The sequence below is a fragment of the Mastigoproctus giganteus genome, chromosome 9 (assembly GCF_048544385.1).
Source record: "Mastigoproctus giganteus isolate SK-2022 chromosome 9, ASM4854438v1, whole genome shotgun sequence".
NCBI lineage: Eukaryota > Metazoa > Arthropoda > Arachnida > Uropygi > Thelyphonidae > Mastigoproctus > Mastigoproctus giganteus.
In genome coordinates this window covers 65,758,544-65,777,409 of record NC_143583.1, presented here as the reverse complement: position 1 = coordinate 65,777,409, position 18,866 = coordinate 65,758,544, and the positions used below count along the sequence as shown (strand labels likewise).

General features: G+C 39.2%; 1 protein-coding gene across 3 annotated transcripts in view; it reads left to right on the top strand.

The window, feature by feature from the left end:
* Positions 1-18,866, top strand: part of mri (BTB/POZ domain-containing protein mrityu) — a 384,830-nt gene that overhangs the window by 80,217 nt on the left and 285,747 nt on the right. The gene's annotated exons all lie outside the window — the stretch shown is intronic.

Sequence of the window (18,866 nt, the reverse complement as noted above, 5' to 3'; positions counted from 1 at the left end):
TAAATATTTACCTCTGCAATGGAAACCTAGATACTGCATTTTTAAATTGTGCTGTATTGTTATATGGTAAATTTTTGTAAATGACAGCATGTGATATCATAATGTACACTAAGAAATCACATTTTTAGAATAGTAATCTGTTAATGACATAACACAGAATGTTCATTAAGTGAAGTGATGAGTAGGGAGACACAGTACTGATGGATTTTTTCCAAGCTGCATTAACCGTTTAGTTTGGTTTTTGCAAGAATATCTCGTGAATGTTGTGTGACAGAATATTGTAGCCACTCTTGTGTTCATGCTGTGTAGGAACCTATCATTTTCCCCTAAATTCTGTTACACATAGTGGAATTAGCAAATGGGATCAGTTTTGATGATGCGGACATAAGTAATATGGCAGAGACAGACAAATTATGATTACCAAATTATCATTATGTAAATGATCACATCTACCCATATATTTATTTTGTCTGTAAATTGCATGTGTTCCCTGGTTGACTTGCCTGTTTGCTGGACGAAAAAACCCCAGTTTCTGGTGGGGGGGAAAAATCCTTGCTATCTACGCCTAAGACCAACTAACTTGGCCATGGAGTGAAAAAAGCCCACTAAAGTTCCCCACAGGATTCGAATCTGGGTCTTTTTCACCCGGTGTGGGGAGGACGGTGACGATACTACTGTGCTACCCGCACAGGGCAGAGACAGACACTGGAATTGCACAATGCTTGAGCTAACAAACAAGGATGTGATTGCGTTGGAGTGTAAGTGTGCAGGACTAGGAGGAAATGCAACCCAGAACTGCAAGTAAAATAGCTTGCTACAAAAAGATGTTTGAAGCCTTCAGTTTGTTTGGGAAAAGGATTGCCATTCTTGTTGAAAATGACCCAAGATCAGAGTTCAGTCAAGGATTGAGTGATTTTTGTGCTGTTATAAAGAATTGCATTAAGGAAAGAACCAACAAAGTTCTTTTTTTTTTTTAAATTCTCTCCTTGGCTTCTTAAAACATAATTTTTATGATTGATATTAAAAAGATGTCATATGTAAATAATAAATGTAATGATAAATGTATATAACTGCTGCTGAATTTTGGATTCCTCATAATATGCTATCACCTTATCTGGCAAGTGAGGATGCAATTTCGAAGCAGGCAGAGGATACCCTGTCTGGTAGTAGTAAGAAATGAATGAGAACCACATTCAGTTATAGATATATCATATTATCTAGTTGTAGGGACCCTGTGTAGTCTGTTTTGTCTTGCTGTCTTGAGGATTCCCTGCTCCCTCCAGTGACAGCAACACACTTGGGTTTGTATGAGTTGGCCTATATTACTAATATTGTTTTTAATTGAACAATGTCAAATGAAGGGTATTTGTTATTCACTAGATGAACAAATGAAAACTGTTGCCATCACTGGAGGGAACAGAGTTAGAGAAAAAAAAAATTAGAATGTGGTGAAGCATGTATTATCTAATTATTTCAGTGCCTGCACTGTAATAAAAAACCCACTCCGTTGCTGATTTGGTTCATTTGAGCCGCACATAGAGCACTAGTGATCAGCTTAGACATGTAAATGCAGATGGGTTGCTAGGACAGCTCATTAGGTTGTGTCAGTGCTATACATAAATTTTGCCATCAGGTATAAGGAAGTGATTATCTCGGTATATAAGGCAATAATGAGGCCACATTTTGGGTGCTACTGCATGCAGGGTTGGAGACATCAATTTAGAAGGATGTGGATGTGTGGGAATGGGTGTAGTAAAAAGCAATGAGATTAACCATTCTGCAGCCATCCATCCTCAAATTAATTAGGATGGATGGCTGTAGAATAGACTGTGTGGCAATTTTCTTTCAGCTAGCATAAAGAAACTTCCATCTGGTGTTGTGGAAGTGGGTAGTTTGAATGACATCAAGCAAGAAGTAGACAAACTGGGAATGGACAGGTGATATGGGAAGTGTTATTACTTTTTTTTTTTTGGCTGATGTTGTATGAGCCTGCTTTCTTCCATCATTTGCCACTACTATTTACTAAATCTCATTACATGTTCAAGTGGAAGATTTCTTTCACACACTGCTTTGCTGCTTGTTTATACTCAGTACATTATTCACTATTCAACACAGTTGCTAATTAAGGCTACCTGTAGTCTGATGACCATGGGAACACATTTGAGGTCCAGTAAGATCTGAAACAGCTACCATAGCAGTGTCATGAATTTGCTTATTGTGGCGGCAGTGTTTAGCTAAATATGATATTAGTAATTTTAGGTTGACTAATGGATAACTATGTTATTTTTGAAGTAAATATAAGCCCATTTTTGTTGCTGTTGGGTCATAGAGGCCCAAGATAGCAAGACCAAAAATCAGAATACCTAGATTCATATAACAAGCAAATACATATAAGGAGTATTACAAGACCCCTTGTGGCACCTCCGTAGCCAGGTGGGCAGGAGCAGCAGTGCGTGGTACACGCTTCTTGATTAGACCGTGGTTCGAGCCCGTGACCACCAAATACGGATGATGCGGAAAGGTGGGCAGGAGCAGCAGTGCGTGGTACACGCTTCTTGATTAGACCGGGGTTCGAGCCCGTGACCACCAAATACGGAGGATGCGGAAAGGTCAGGGAATGACCACCGCATATCCCTGGAGCAATATGGCTTTAGTTGCTAATGCTCCTAAAAACCAAATAACAAACATAACAAGACCCCTTTCTGGACATTAATATGTATCTCCAATGAGTTGTATCTCAAACTCAGCACTTCTGTATACAGAAAATCCATGGATGCCGTATCAATTTTGAATTGCTATTCTAACCACCCCCATCCTTGGTTACAACTTTTATAATCAAGGGACCTTCAGGGTATTAAGAATCCACGTATTTTGATATCTTGAAGCAAGAAATTCATACAAGTAGACATGTACTTTTAAACAGTCATTGGTCCATTCCACTACCACCATGGAAGAGGGGATAGAACCTATACAATAAATAGAATAGCCAAAACACACAGTATTAATGTTGGCAACCCGAAACAACTCCTATGCTCCTCTGATGTCCCCCCCCCCAAAAAATGAACGATGTGTAGACTATCTGTTAACTTTTTTAACACCACTCTATCTGCAGAAAATAATTCTACATTTGCATTATGATTGGAATTGTGGTGACAGTCATGAAAAAGACAACACTAAAGTCTTGAATTTTATATATATATGAAATACATATATACAGTTAGACCTCTCTTTAACAAACTTCCATATAGCAAATTTTTCTATTTAGCCAATTTTTTTGATTTCCTCTTGGTCATTACATTGAAAATAGTTTCCTTATAATGAAGAAAATTTCCATATATTGAACTAATTTTGAGAAAGCTGGGTGCGCATTGTTTGCACCTCTAGCCTTTAGACAATAGAGCTGTTGCTGTAGACAGCATGAATTAATAGCTAAGCGGATTAAGATTTAATCCTTTTAGCTTTTAAGAGCTAAAGGGATTAATTCTTAAGAGCACAAATTAAGAGTTAAAACATTCCACAATTTACTGTTGCTCATAAAACCTATACAACCGAAACCTCTACTGTACCAAGAAGTCACACTAGTCAACTGTTATCTATTTATCTACAGCCATTGGCAAAGGTTAAGGCATATTCCTGTAGATTGGGGCATAAAAAAAAAAAAAATCGCTTTAAAATTTGGTATCTCTGCCAGTAAGGTATCAACCATTCTGAAAAACTGTTTCAATTTTCAAACTGTTTGAAGAAACAGGACCCAGTCGGAAGTATCTAAAATTATGCCTGTATGATTATTATATTGATTATTATATGTAGGTAAAGCCATTTTTAAGTGGGTGAAGTTGATTTGAGACCAAAACATGTCGATATCAGGGCCACTAATAAAAGAAAAGGCTATGGAGTATTGGGGCATAAAACATTCCAAGCCAGTTCTGGTTGGCTGGATAAATTTAAAAGGCACCATGACTTACTCGAAAAAGTTATTTCTAGTGAAAGTGGAGTTGTAATCGAAGAAGACTGTACCCATTGAAGATAAACAGTGAAAAAAAATTATGGAGGACTACAAGCCCAAATATATGTACAACATTGATGAAACAGGTGTATTTTTGAAATGTTTTCTGAATAAGACACTGACTTTTAAAGCTAATAAACGTTTAGGTGGTAAAATAGTAAAAAGAGAATTAGTCTTGGTTGGTGCAAATATGGCTAATAATGAAAAGCTGAAGCCTTTGGTAATAAGCAAAAGTAAACAACCCGATGTTTCAAAGGAGTAAAATCATTAAGGCTGGACTACTACTACAACAAAAAAAAAAAAACGTAGATGACAACAGAAATTTTTGAACAGCGGATTTTTAATTTCGATAGAAGGATGACAAAAGAAAATAGAAAAATCACGTTGATTGTCGACAGCTGTCCTGCCTGCCATGATTCACTCTGTAATTTTGAAACTTACAGGTGTGAAGCTTGTTTTCTTCCCTCCGAATACTTCAACTAAACTGCAACCAATGGACCAAGGCATTATTAAGAATTTGAAAATGCACTACCGAAGGCACATACTGAAAAAAAATTATATTGAGAATAGAAAACAACCAACCTATAGATTTGTGGATGTGTATATCAGAGTTGGCAAAAGTGTGGAGTCAAGATGTGACGGAAACAACAATTAAGAATTGTTTCATAAAAGCAGGTTTTGCTAAAATGTCAATTAACAGTAATGAGAAGGATGAACTACTAGAAGATATTGAGCAGCTTTGGGAAGAACTCCAAGCGAGAGGTTTGATCAGTGGAGAAATTGTTCTTGATGAATATTTACGAGTTGATGATGTCATATCCGAGTGACTCCAACATTTTAGAGAGTATTCAAAGAATTAGTGACAATATCAGCAATGACTTGGATTAAAATGAGGGCAATATTAAACCTACCAAACATTAATGTTGGCAGCATTTGAAACTTTGTGTCGAGGCCTTCAATGTGAAGAAAATGTGCCAGAAAATATATTTGAGTGTTTAACATTTTTATGAACAATGTACAGTAAAATCCAGTGTACAACAAGAAATAACCAAATATTTTACGAAATAATTCTTAAAAGTGTACTAATATATATTGTGTGCACTATCACATATTGTGCGTGCTATCATGTACCTAGTCATTTCTTAATATGTATGTATTAATAAATTACTGTCTAAAAATGTTAGAAAATTTATTTATTCCCACTTATTTCTGATTTATTTCCCATCTTTTACTATATTTTTGAATGTTGACAGTATTTTTCATTGCTGAAAAGGTCATATTTCTCTATAATGAAATTTCTGTTTAATGAGTTTTTTCAAGTGAACAATCGATTTTGTTATATAGAGGTCTGACTGTATATTGATTAAATCATCTGTATTTTATTTTAGAGTGAAATCGTTACACGAAATGATCCTGATTATGATAATCCCCGCCATTCTGAAACAGTAACAGTTAAGATCTGAACACCCTGTGTAGGGGTGTTCAGATGTTTTTAACCATATTAAAATGTTATTTTAATTAATAAACTATTTACATTGTAAATATAGGGATCAGTGATTCAAAATTTTAAAGTTATTGAATTATCTTCATTTTCTTAATCTTAATTCTAAATGCCTGTCTGGAAATTACTAAATGGCAGCTTCAAGAAAGTATGGAAATTGCTATTTCGTAATTAATTGTTTTTTTTATGGAAACCCCAAACATGAGAAGTATTAGAACTTATAGTACTTAGTACCGTGCATGGGTTGGAGGTTAAGAAGATGAAAGAAGATATTTGTTGACATTAGATTTTAACTGACTAGAACTTAGACTAGAATTGCCATGACCATGGAAATAGATAAAATTTTAGTCTACTGTCTGGATTGTGGTTGCAGAAGGTACTGACACCTCCGTAGCCAGGTGGGCAGGAGCAGCAGTGCGTAGCACACGTTTCTTGATTAGACTTAGATTCGAGCCCGTGACCACCAAATATGGAGGATGCGGAAAGGTCAGGGAATTACCACCGCATATCCCCGGAGCAATGTGGCCTTAGTTGCTAATGCTCCTAAAAACCAAATGATAATAACAACAGCAGAAGGTACTGTGCCAGGCAGTTGCTTAGAAAATTACAAACGAGAATTAAAAAATTCTTGTTTATAATTTTCAAATTTCTATGTCTGGTTTGATCTCAATAAAGTCATCATTTTCCCATCCGTTCAAATTTTCAGTTCCTGTAGTCCTCAACATTGCTCACCACCAAAAAAGGAGAGACTTTCTAGAGGCTTTTAGCATACAGAAAGACTACAACAATGCAGTGAACAGGTAGGTTAACTATCCCATCCCCAGCACAACCAGCCATCTTCCAGGCTTATCCCCTCTATTCCATCTTCCATCAGGATCTGGAGACTCCTTAGCATTGGGATTGTTCAGAATTCTTCTAATGCCCTTCTGTTAGAAGCTCATGGGAGGCATTAATGAGAATGTGATGTGAAAGGAGATGATTCACTGCGGACAATGATGCATGTAGTAAAGTAGGCTGCTAATGGTATGGTAAGTAAAAAAAAATGGTATTAATGGTCCCCAAGTATACTCATATCTGCCAACAGAGCTCTTACCACCCTGCAAGAGTGGGTCCGGAAAAACCATCTGAGCATCTCATCCACAAAAACCCAATCCATTCTCCTGAAGGGCTATCTTGATCCGCGGAGGCTGCCTCAAATCAAGATACATGGCACAACCATCAAGCTTGTTACTCAGCTGAAACTCCTTGGCATTATCATCGACAGCAAACTAACATTTCTCCCACATCTCAACTATCTACAGAAGAAAATAAGAAATTACATTGCACTGGTTGCCAGGGTGACCCGCCGAGATTGGGGGCTCAAAAAACGCACTCTAGCCTTACTGTATAAAGCCATATTCATACCAGCTATCACCTATGATTCTGGCATATGGTTCCCCAAAGCCTCCACTGTGGTAGGACGAAGAAAGCTGAACATCATTCAACGGCCAATTCTCCTTACGATAACCAGAGCATGTTGCATCTCCAGCACGCACGCTCTACAGGTCCTGCGCCTCCGTAGCCAGGTGGGAAGGAGCAGCAGTGCGTAGCACACGCTTCTTGATTAGACCGGGGTTCGAGCCCGTCACCACCAAATACAGAGCATGCGGAAAGGTCAGAGAATGACCACCGCACCGGAGCAATATGGCCTTAGTTGCTAATGCTCCTAAAAACCAAATAACAACATAAATAACATCTACAGGTCCTCGCCGGTGTACTGCCCCTAGACCTTGAGGTGGCCCATGTGGGGATGCTGTATCAGCTCAGCAGAGGAAAGTCTATCACCTTTATTGATTTTACCACGGATCCTGCTAACACTTATTCCAGTGAAAAAAGCAGACTCCTAACCTACTTACAACAGACCTGGCAAGCTAGATGGTCTGAATGCACTGAAGGGGCCATCACCTGCAAATTTATACCGGACATATGCAAAATATATCCCAAATCACCATCCTGGTTCTCCCCAGGCCTTCTTACCTCGTACCTCCTAACAGGGCATGGTGCCTTTCGCAGCAAACTGAACCTTCTTGGACTTTCTGACAACCCCCTTTGCACCTGTGGTGCCCAGGAAACCTGGGACCACTTGATGCATGACTGCCTACTATATGATGACCTCAGATCTTCTCTCATCACACAAATTCATTTCATCCCGAGAGACCAGGAGCAACATCTCCTGGAAGACCACCATATATTTGGTAGAAAGGCTGTGTAGGTATGGTGGTCTTCCAGGAGCAACATCTCCTGGAAGACCACCATACCTACACAGCCTTTCTACCAAATATATCTTCATGCAGCTCACTACTGAAATGACTTCACCACCTGGATGGGACCTGTCTGTCCCAGGATTGCACTACTCGAATTTTACCTTCTCGGACTGGACTCTGCCAACTATGACTTCACGCAGCATTGCTGCCAATGCCATGTGGCGATCCTGAACCCGTGCTCCCTTGCACGGCCCTGTTTCTCCCCTGTCCTGGCGGGGTGAAGGTTTCCTTGTCTCCTCCCCGCCGCCCCCTCTTTCCTTCTGGTGTGGCATGGGCCTGCCTCACTGATTTTGGGATCATCTACTCTATCGACCCTATACTTCTGTCTCTCACCCCCCAGCCTTTAGTCTCCCCTCCCCCTCTAGCTGTCCAACTAGCGTTTATACCATGTCAAAATTATCCTAGCCCTACACCCAAAATTCTTAATTCCAACACTGTATAACTTAAAACTCCAGTGCACCCCCCCCCCTTTTTTTTTTTTTTTAGTTCCTAGCCACTGAAATCCCAGGAAATTAGGTGGCAGGACCTGCCAGAGTACTTATTTAAAAATACTGGTGTACCTGGCTTGCCTCCACGGGGCTAAGTGTGGGCAACGTTGGGCCTCAGTAGGGGTCCAGCGGCTAAATGGCCAGATGAACAACGGTACACTACACTACATCCAACAATATCCATACACTTTTAAATCTCTGGCCTTTACAGTGTTCTGTAACACACGACAATGTAGACTACACGGAGATGGGGGAAACCCCTGGTGCCGTTAGACCCTAAACACACTTTACACTTTACCTGTAAGTGTATTATGTCTGTAGAAGTTTGCATGTTGTGGGCTAAAAAACCTGGAATAACTCATGGAGTAAACCCTACACCCTCAACCTGAGAACAGCTAACTTCTTCCAGTGAAAAGGACTTTGGCAATACCTGCAGTTGTTGATGGGAATCAAATCCAGACTTCTCCAAACAAGTGATAGGTGGTGATGTATCAGGCTGGCTAGGCTGCCATAGAGGAGTGTGGTGTGCCCTGTAGTAAGTTTGGTGTGTATGAGGTGATTTATCAAGTTCAACGACGCAAGTATTATTAGATGCTAATAAATCAGCTTTATCTTTATTATTATTAGCTATATGGTGCAAGGAAGCCTGAGGCTTATTCTGCACCAGCTTAAAAAAAAAAATTCCCAAGTTACCCTGAGAGAGAGAGAGAGAGAGAGAGAGTTTCAAAAGTAGAAGGGAATCACCACAAAAGAGAAGAATGATGATATCCAGCTCAAGACACTGGATGTGCCACGCCCATACTCACCAGATGTGAGCTCCTGGGGTGGTTTAGCTGAATTATTAGCTGAGGAGGCAATAGAACATCAGGTTGTAGCAAAGTTTGAAGTGTAGATGGATAGAGGCTGTGGCCAATAGCTTTAGCCAGAGACATAGAAGTCTCAATTACCATTTGAATAAGAAGCTAGTTTCCTGCTCTTAGCCCGTTCAAAATTAAGTTAGGTTAACTCTATTGTCAAGGAAACGGGGAACATGCTATGTAAAAAGGATAGGTGGAACAGGACCAGGGTATATCTGCCAGGGGCAAAGGTTGATGACATAGAGCGGATATCATCTTTTAAGGGCACAAAAGGTGATATTGTTGTACACGTTGGCACTAATGATATTAAGAGTAGGAGACTGGCAGAATTACTTAACAAGTACAGGTCACTGTTGAAAAAAAGCCGTGAATTAGGGTTGAATTTGAAAGTGTCTGCAATTCTGCCCAGACACGATAGGAGGGAGTACCCGTATCTGATGAGAGCCTTGTCAATCACTTCGGCCCTGGAAAGATTGTTCAAGGCTCAAGGGGTATAATTTTTTTCAGCCTGATCTGTACTTGTTAACAGGAGAGACTGCTTCTACAGGGATGGGATACACTTAAATAGAAATGGTGCAAGAATATTTGCTGATGCTATCGAGGCAGTGTTAGGTGGGTCAGAAAACTGCTAGCTTGGGGGGGGGATATAAGGACTAATAGATTAACAGTAGCCACTGGCAGAGGTGAAAGTGATTCTTGCACTGCTTCTATTGGAATGAGCAGCAGCCTGGAAAACAAGATGCAGGGTATTTCAGAGACTGTTGGGAGTCATTGCAGTACAAGTAAACACATGAGTTGTGTTAGGGTAGCTAAGAATAGGAACAGGTGCACGTATACTTGCATGTACACCAATGCTAGGAGTTTGGTAAATAAATTTGATGAATTTGAGGTATTGCTCAAAACATCAAAGGCAGATATTGTTCGGATATCAGAGACGTGGTTTCACACAGATATAAGGAATGCAGCACTGGAATTTGTGGAGTACAATGTGTACAGGAAGGATAGACAGGATAGGAAGGGGGAGGGATTATGCTATTAGTTAAGAAACACATAAAATCCAAGGAAGTGAAGCCAGTCGACATTGTTGGACAGTGCAGTGTCAAGTCAGTTTGGTGTGACATAAGCATTGGGAGATCAAAATTGAGAGTAGGAGTGTGCATAGGCCTAATGACTCTGGTGAGTGTAATAAGAAACTGTACAGGGAAATAGAGTGGGCCAGTAAATCAGAGAGTCTTATAATGGGGGGATTTTAATTTCTTCCCAGATATTGACTGAAATTTGTGGGTTGGTCACTCACACACTAGCAAGGCTTTTGTGGATTCACTGGATGATTGTTTTCTACATCAGCATGTTTGGGAGGCAACTAGAGGGAGTAATACTCTTGATCAGTAGTAATTCTTCATGCACTAAGAATCTGCAGATAAAGGAACCACTAGGTGGCAGTGATCACAGTATTAACTGCCATCAGGGGTAAAGGGAAGGGTTTTTGCTTTTGTAAAGGTGACTACGATGGTTTGAGACAGTATTTAGATTCTATACAGTGGGACCAACTGATGATGTTACCAACAGCAAATTCAAAATGGTAAGCATTCAAAGAATTTATCTTGGAAGCTACTAGGCTTTACATACCAACCAAGAAATATTGTTCAAGGTTTAGGCCTGAATGGATGTCAGATGAACTAATGAGACATATGGCAGAGAAGAAGAGGCGCCTCCGTAGCCAGGTGGAAAGGAGCAGCAGTGCATAGTACACGCTTCTTGATTAGACCGGGGTTCGAGCCCGTCACCACCAAATACGGAGGATGCGGAAAGGTCAGGAAATGACCACCGCACATCCCGGAGCAATATGGCCTTAGTTGCTAATGCTCCTAAAAACCAAAAAACAAAAAAAAAAAAAAAAAAAAAAAAAAACAAGCAGAGAAGAAAATGCATGGGATACATATAAATTAATGGGCGACATCGAAGCCTATGATAGATATAAGCTGGTCTGTAACCAAAGGCAGATTATGAGAAATCCTTAGCAAAAGGATGTAAAGTAAAACAACGAAGAGTTCTTTACCTATATAAACTCTAGAAGGAAAGGGATGAATCAGATTGGTTCACTGGATATTGATTGTTCAACTGTTGATGATCCTGCTCAGGTGGCTAACAAACTAAATGAGTATTTTGCATCTACATCCACCCATGAGGAGTTATTCAGGGAGGGGAATGCCAGAGGTGAGTTAAACTCTGGTAGTGAACTAGATGATTTTGTAATAACTGAGAGCAAAGTGGAGGAGAAATTGTTGAAGATAAACATAAAAAAGACACCTGGGGTGGACGGGTTCTATCCAGTTATATTCAAGGAGGCAGCAAAGGAAGTAAGCAAACCCTTAGCCATAATTATGAGAGCTTCTTTCGACTCAGGGGAGGTACCCATGGACTGGTGATGTGCAAATGTGACCTCAATTCACAAAGGAGGATCAAAGGGTGACAAGTAATTATAGACCTGTTAGTTTAACTTCTGTTCCAGGAAAGTTAATGGAGGCACTGGTTAAAGAAGCACTGCAGGATCATCTAGACAAGACTTCACTTATAGCTCGGACACAGCATGGTTCAGGGAAAGTCTTGCCTGACCAGTTTGATTGGATACTATGATGTGGTCACAAAGGAACTAGATGCAGGGAATAACTTTGATATCATATATTTGGATCTTAGAATGGCTTTTGATACTGTTGCACATGGAAGACTGCTGAACATGTTGGAGCAGTATGCCGTTGGAGGCAAATTGCTGCTATGGATAAAGGGACGGTTGAGTGGGAGAAGACAGAGAGTGGTAATCAATGGACACTGCTCATCGTGGACTAATGTTATTGGTGGAATCCCTCAGGGTTCAGTGTTGGTTCCGAGCCCGTCATCACCAAATACGGAGGATGTGGAAAGGTCAAGGAATGACCACCGCATATCCCGGAGCAATATGGCCTTAGTTGCTAATGCTCCTAAAAATCAAATAACAAACAAACTAACAAACAAATGATATTGATGATGCCATATCAAGCTTAATGTCCAAGTTTGCAGACGATACGAAGGTTGGCAGGGTTGTTAAGGACACTAATGACAGTACGCTGTTGCAACAGAATCAAGAAAAGTTGAGCAGATGGGCTTAGAGGTGGCAAATGAAGTTTAATATTGACAAACATTGACATAAGTACTATATATGGGAAGCAGTAACCCCAGAGTAACGTATCAACTCTGTGGTACTACCTGACAGTGGTAGAGAACGAAAAGGACCTGGGGGTAACTGTGCAGGCAGATATGAAGTTTTCTGAGCAGTGCAGACAGGCTACAAGAGTAGCTCAGGGTGTCTTCTCAATGATATACAGGAATTTTTCTAGCAGGGATAAGGAGGTGATTATCCCCTTGTATAAGGCAATGGTCAGGCCACACCTTGAGTACTGTATACAGGTCTGGAGACCTCATTTTAAGAAGAATGTAGAGCTGTTGGGAAGAGTACAGAGAAGGGCAACAAGATTAGTGAATGGAACAAAGGGTTGCTCTTATGAAGAAAGGCTTAAATTTTGCAAATTACAGTATCTGGGGACTAGGCACCTGCGAGGTGATCTGATTGAGGTGTATAAAGCTTTGAATGGTTTGAGCATGCTCAATGCTGATGGGATTCTTCCTCTTGCTAAGAATAATTACCTGAGAGGGCATAAATTCAAATTGAGGAAAGACAGATGTAGGATAGATGTGCGGAAGTTTGCCTTTAGCCAGCGGATAGTTGGTTGGTGGAACAGACTTCCATCCTTTGTTGTGGAAGCTGATATCCTAAATAAATTTAAGGCTGAGCTGGACAGGTATTTGGAATGAATGGAGAGGTGAAAAGGGAGTGGTTTTTTTTTTTTTGGCTGATGCTGCATAAGCTTACTTTCTTGCATGATATGCCTCTACTAATGCTAACTGATTATACAGTATTTTCTGTTTTCATTTCATCTGAAAAATCAGCCAGGTTATCTAAGACTTTACTACACCCATTTCACAAGGCTCTGATCTGATTATTCTTCTATTTTTATTTATATACATGAAAACTTGTCCTCATTCTTTGCTTTCTTAATCAACAATTTCTCATGATCTGCCTTTTGCCAGCCCAACCTTTTCTGTGGTACAATTACAGATCACCATGTTTCTGTTATGGGTTACTGTACTTTTCATCAATCAGTATCTTTTCCAATCCATCTTTTCTTAATTAAACAAGTTAACTTCTTATTCATCCATCTTATTCATCCTTCTCATGCTATATTACCTGGGTGCCTCCGTAGCCAGGTGGGAAGGAGCAGCAGTGCATAGCACATGCTTCTTGATTAGACTGGGGTTCGAGCCCATCACCACCAAATACGGAGGATGCGTAAAGATCTGGGAATGACCACCGCATATCCCGGAGCAATATGGCCTTAGGTGCTAATGCTCCTAAAATCCAAATAACAAACAAACAACAAACAGCTATATTACCTTAATGGTATATATGCATTCATGGGTCTTGTGACTGTAACTTTAAAGGTATGCTTTAATTCTAATGTATCCGTGCCCTATATTCCCAGTTGATAGAAACATGTAGCACTTTAAGCTACTTAATCTTTCTTAAAATTAAAACCCATTCCTTTGCCTTTAAAAACTGCTACCTCTCTCCTCATCATCCAACTTAGAACTGCATGATCACTCCCTGCTATGATTTTTGTACTGTCCCTTCTATAGTGTCACCCAGTTTGTGAGTGGCGATGATCAGAGTTAGAATTTTGTTCTCCTTGGTGGAAAAAAAAAAAAAGTTTCTTGATACGGCCTGTAGTTTGAGTTAATTTCGAATTGGGGGAATGAATGGACTTTATAACCATCTCATATGCAGTTATTGATTAAAAAATCCCAGTTATTTAGTAAAGAAGCAGGGTACTGTTTTAATGTAATTATTGAAATATTTGAGAAATAATCTTACTCTTTGTTTTTGATATCTTTACTTTTGGGGGAACATTGTTATTCCCATCTCCAAGTGATAGCAACAGAGCTGGTCATTTCTAAAGAGCTTACACCCTTTAAAAATTACTTAAAGTTACTAATATTGTTTGTAATTGAATAACATAACCAACGATGTGAATCAGCTATTCATTATAAAACTCAAAGGAATTTGTTGACACTGATTTCAGAACTATTTGGTTCAGTCATCAGACCATCATTGGCCCAATTTAGTAAAGAAGTGAGGTATTATTTCAATGCAGGGTGTAAGGTCAAACTTTTACTGTTGCTGGAGGGACAATAGCATTCCTCAATAGTGAGGACAAAAAAATTATGATACAGATTAGTGTGCTATTTTTTTTATAATGATAACTAATCTTTCAAAATATTTGTGGAGAGAGTTCATATGTTAGTGATGAGGTCTGTAATGAATATTGCAAACAATTTATCTAAATTGTAAAGGATTACATCCTTAATGATGTTTTAAATGCAGATTAGCAGTGAAGCACAATGGGTTATTTTACAAGTGTTTGTCTGATAAAACAAAAATGATTTTGAAAGGTGATGCTTGCCATATCAGTTAGCATAAGTAGGTAATCATGCACCCAGCTTTTCGAGCAAAGCCTTGTCTTTTTACTTTCCTTGTTCCTAATATTTTTTTATATACAACAGTGGTTCCCAATATTTTGTCACTCATGTCACACTTTAAGTTAAAAGACGAATATTAACTGTACAATGAAATAGTGATTGCCATTGAACTCAGTGGAATTTTTCCTCATCTTGCGGTACACCAGTTGGGAATCACTGATCTACTATCTATTAGTGAATATGAGGGAGTGGAGAACCACTATCCTCTTTCTATTCCTTTTGCCTTCCTCCCCCCACCTCTTTATACTCCTGAAGTAATGTAATGGAATAGGCTATGGTAATAAAATAATCCATTACACTTCACTTCTTACCATTCTTGGAGTTGGTATTTTGGAAATCCTTCATCTTGTTTTGGGTCAACATTCATCAGCTTGCTGGGGTTCAAAATATTATGCATTTATGTGGCCACTAAGCTCAGTTGTTTACAGTTTTAATCCATATAAAAAGATTTTATGGGTCCTCTTTCCTTCTAAGATTGTATTTCCCTTATATTGATATGGTTTCAGGTATATCTTCATTTTTTATGTCTGATTACTTTTTTTACTTATTTCGTTTTTCCATTTGTTTTTTTCATTTATGTTAATATAGTTCTCATACATCTGATATTTCTTTTTTTTTTTTTTTTTGTTTTTTTTTCTTATAGTTTAATTTACTTAAGCATTTTACAGCTTGGTTTATTGCCTAATGTGATTTTGGTCAATAAGATTACAATAGGAAAGCATTTGTTCTTTTCATACATAGCTGGTCTCGAAATGGAAGTTTTTTTTTATTCAATGTCATATCAGGTTTTATAATTTATAAAAACAATAGGTATTTCCATTACTACTTCCTTACCTCTCTTTCAGTCTGATAGTTTGATTGTCTGCTTAGCTGAAGATAAAGCTGACTTGCATCCTGTTTTAATCCCTGCGTCATTGTTCTTGGTAAAGCTCCTCCTACCATACCAAATACATTCCGCTCAATTTCTCCCATGTGTCTTCTGATGCAAGGACAACTAGAAGAATTTTTAACAAATTGAAAATAAGTCTTCGGAGCCTGATAACACTTGCTCACCTGTTCTCTAAAGCTCCAGAGCATTCTCATGTTTTGCATTGCCTTTTTATACTTTCTTATTTCACAGGTGTTTTTCTTTCTGCATGGAAATTTGCACATATCTAGTCAGTCCTTAAAAAAGCTAACAAACCCTCCCTTCCAATTATTCTTTCTTTGCACTCTGCCCTTTTTCAAAATTTCAAAAAGAATGGAGAAATCCATGAATTGCCAACTCTTACAGTATCTCGAAACCTTTCATTTGATAAGTTATTGCCAATATGGATCCCATCAATCTTCATACAGTGGTGATATCTTGGCTTATAGTATACAGGGTGTCTCAAAAATACATGGCATAATTTAAGGAATGAGTTCCTCATATGTAGACAATAAAAATATTTTATATCAACATAGTTCCGGAAATGCTTGGTTCCTGAGTTATTAACCGGAATGTCTTATCTCCTGCAGGTGATTTCCTTCATCACAAGGTACTGACAGAGTCTGGTGGTTTTCCATTCCGACCATGTACTCAAATCAGGAGCAAGCATACATAAAGTGCACAGTTTGGCAGATGGCAATGCTCTGGAGGCTTGCCGTTTGTATCACGAAAGGTTCCTAGAACGAAGATATCCAGACAGGAAAACGTTTGAAGGTATCCATCGCCGCCTTTGAATATGGGACCTTTACACCTCGTACTGCTGACAGAGGACGACCAAGATCTTTGACTTCTGAAGTAGAGGAGGAGATTTTGGATGTTGTGCATGCCACTCCTGGAATCAGCACACGCAGAATAGCAATGCAACTGGCTGTTCAACGTTCGACTATTTGGAGAGTGTTGTGAGAACACCAACTGTATCCTTACCATCTGCAACAGGTACAGGCCTTGTCACCAGCAGATTACCCTGCGACAGTGGTTCTTGCAGCAGTGTGGTACAACTCCTCACTTTCCTGCCTTAGTGATATTCACAGATGAAGCACAGTTCACACGAGATGGAATCCAAAACTTTCACAATCAGCATGTATGGGCTAAGGAAAACCCACATGCAATTCTTCCATCACATCACCAACAGCAGTTCAGCCTCAACATCTGGGCGAGTGTCTTTGCTGATAAGTTATTTGGGCCCCATGTACTTCCAAACAAACTAACAGGGTAGGCGTACAGAAAGTTTCTGACAAACAACATGCCTGATTTCTTGGACGACACGCCACTGATCATTCGTCAACAAGCACACTTCATGCACAATGGTGCTCTCGCACATTTCAGCCACCTAGCCCACAATACCTGAATCGAAGGTTTCCTGGTCGGTGGATAGGTAGAGGTGGACCAACTGCCTGACCTCCACGCTCAGCTGATTTAAACCGACTATATTTCTTCTTGTGGGGCCATTTAAAGTCATTGGTGTATTCGACTCCGGTAGTTGATGTGGAAACTCTGCAATCGAATTGTGGCAGGTTGTGAGACAATACAAAACATGCCAGGAATTTGGCATCGTTCATGAGATGTCGATGTGAGGCCTGTGTTCAAGCAGAAGGGGGACATTTTGAACAATTACTATAAGGTGATGTGAACAGTTAAGTGTCATAGACAGACCTTCAAAACTCAGAAACCAAGCATTTCCGGAACTATGTTGATAAAAAATATTTTTATTGTCTACATATCAGAAACTAATTCCTGAAGTTATGCCGTGTATTTTTAAGACACCCTTATATAGTTTTGGACAAATTCAATACAAAAGTTTGATGAAACTCACCAAGTTGTTCTTGACATTTCCAAGGCCTTTGATTATGTTTAGCATAAAGACCTTCCAAAATTTTTACATCTTGTGGTTTGCCTTCTGCTTTTTTGTATCTGAGTACCCAGTTTTCTCTCTGCCCATTCCCTGAAGATAATGGTATATGGCTTGCTGTCTTCTAACTTCTCAACTAGTGCTGCTGTCATTTCCCCAAGGTTTATTTCTTTTTTCCATTCTTTTTTTCTCTTGTGTATTAATGACCTACACTGACTGCAAATCCTATCACAAACAACTTCAACTTCTCATACATCCATTGTCAATTTGTTAAATGCCGAGCTCTGGATAATGCTTCATTAGACAAAGAATACTTAGTTAAGTTTAACTGTTCCAAAACTAAATTTTTAGACAAGATCACTTATCTTTATTAGGGATCATCACAAATATTGTGCTTCCTCTGCACAAGAAACATTAGGTTTTCTTTTTACTCTCAGTGATACTTTTGCCAAAGCAGCTACTGACTCTATAAATCCCCAAATATGCCTTACCGTGGAATATTGTTCCCATTCTGGGATGTTGCTCTCAAAACCTCTCAGGCTCCTAGAATCTCTCCAAAAGTGGCTAGTGAGATAAATTAGTGACCTTTTCTTAGAAATTCTCTTTTCTCTCGCTCAGTGCTTAATTTCCACAGACACTGTTCTTCTGAAGTGGCTCCTATAATTCTTCCAAACTAGCCTGAACAAATGCCTCATCTAGTCAGTATACATTCGCTGGACAACTCCAAACTTACAAAACTAATCCTTCCTCTTTCTCATTTATCCGATCTACTTCTGTTCTTTGGAATAACCTTCTTTCACATGTATCTCCACCCTGAAAATTACGGCGCCTCCGTAGCCAGGTGGGAAGGAGCAGCAGTGCGTAGCACACGCTTCTTGATTGGACCGGGGTTCGGGCCCGTCGCCACCAAATGCGGAGGATGCGGAAAGGTCATTCAGGGAATGACCACCGCATATCCCGGAGCAATATGGCCTTGGTTGCTGGTGCTCCTAAAAACCAAATAACAACAACAACAACAACAACCTGAAAATTACAGTTTATTGATATTCAAGTTAATGTCAACAAGTATATTTTGTCTTTTTGGTCTTCAACTTATATGCAATACTGTAATACTGTAGGTTCAATACCATTCATGTTTGGGTGCTTATACCACTTACTGTAGGCTCTTATACCACTCATGTCATTAAAAAAAAGCTATTATTAACTTTAGGCATGGTTAATGAAATCTTTAAAGAAACTTATTTTAAATTAATGAAATTTTACA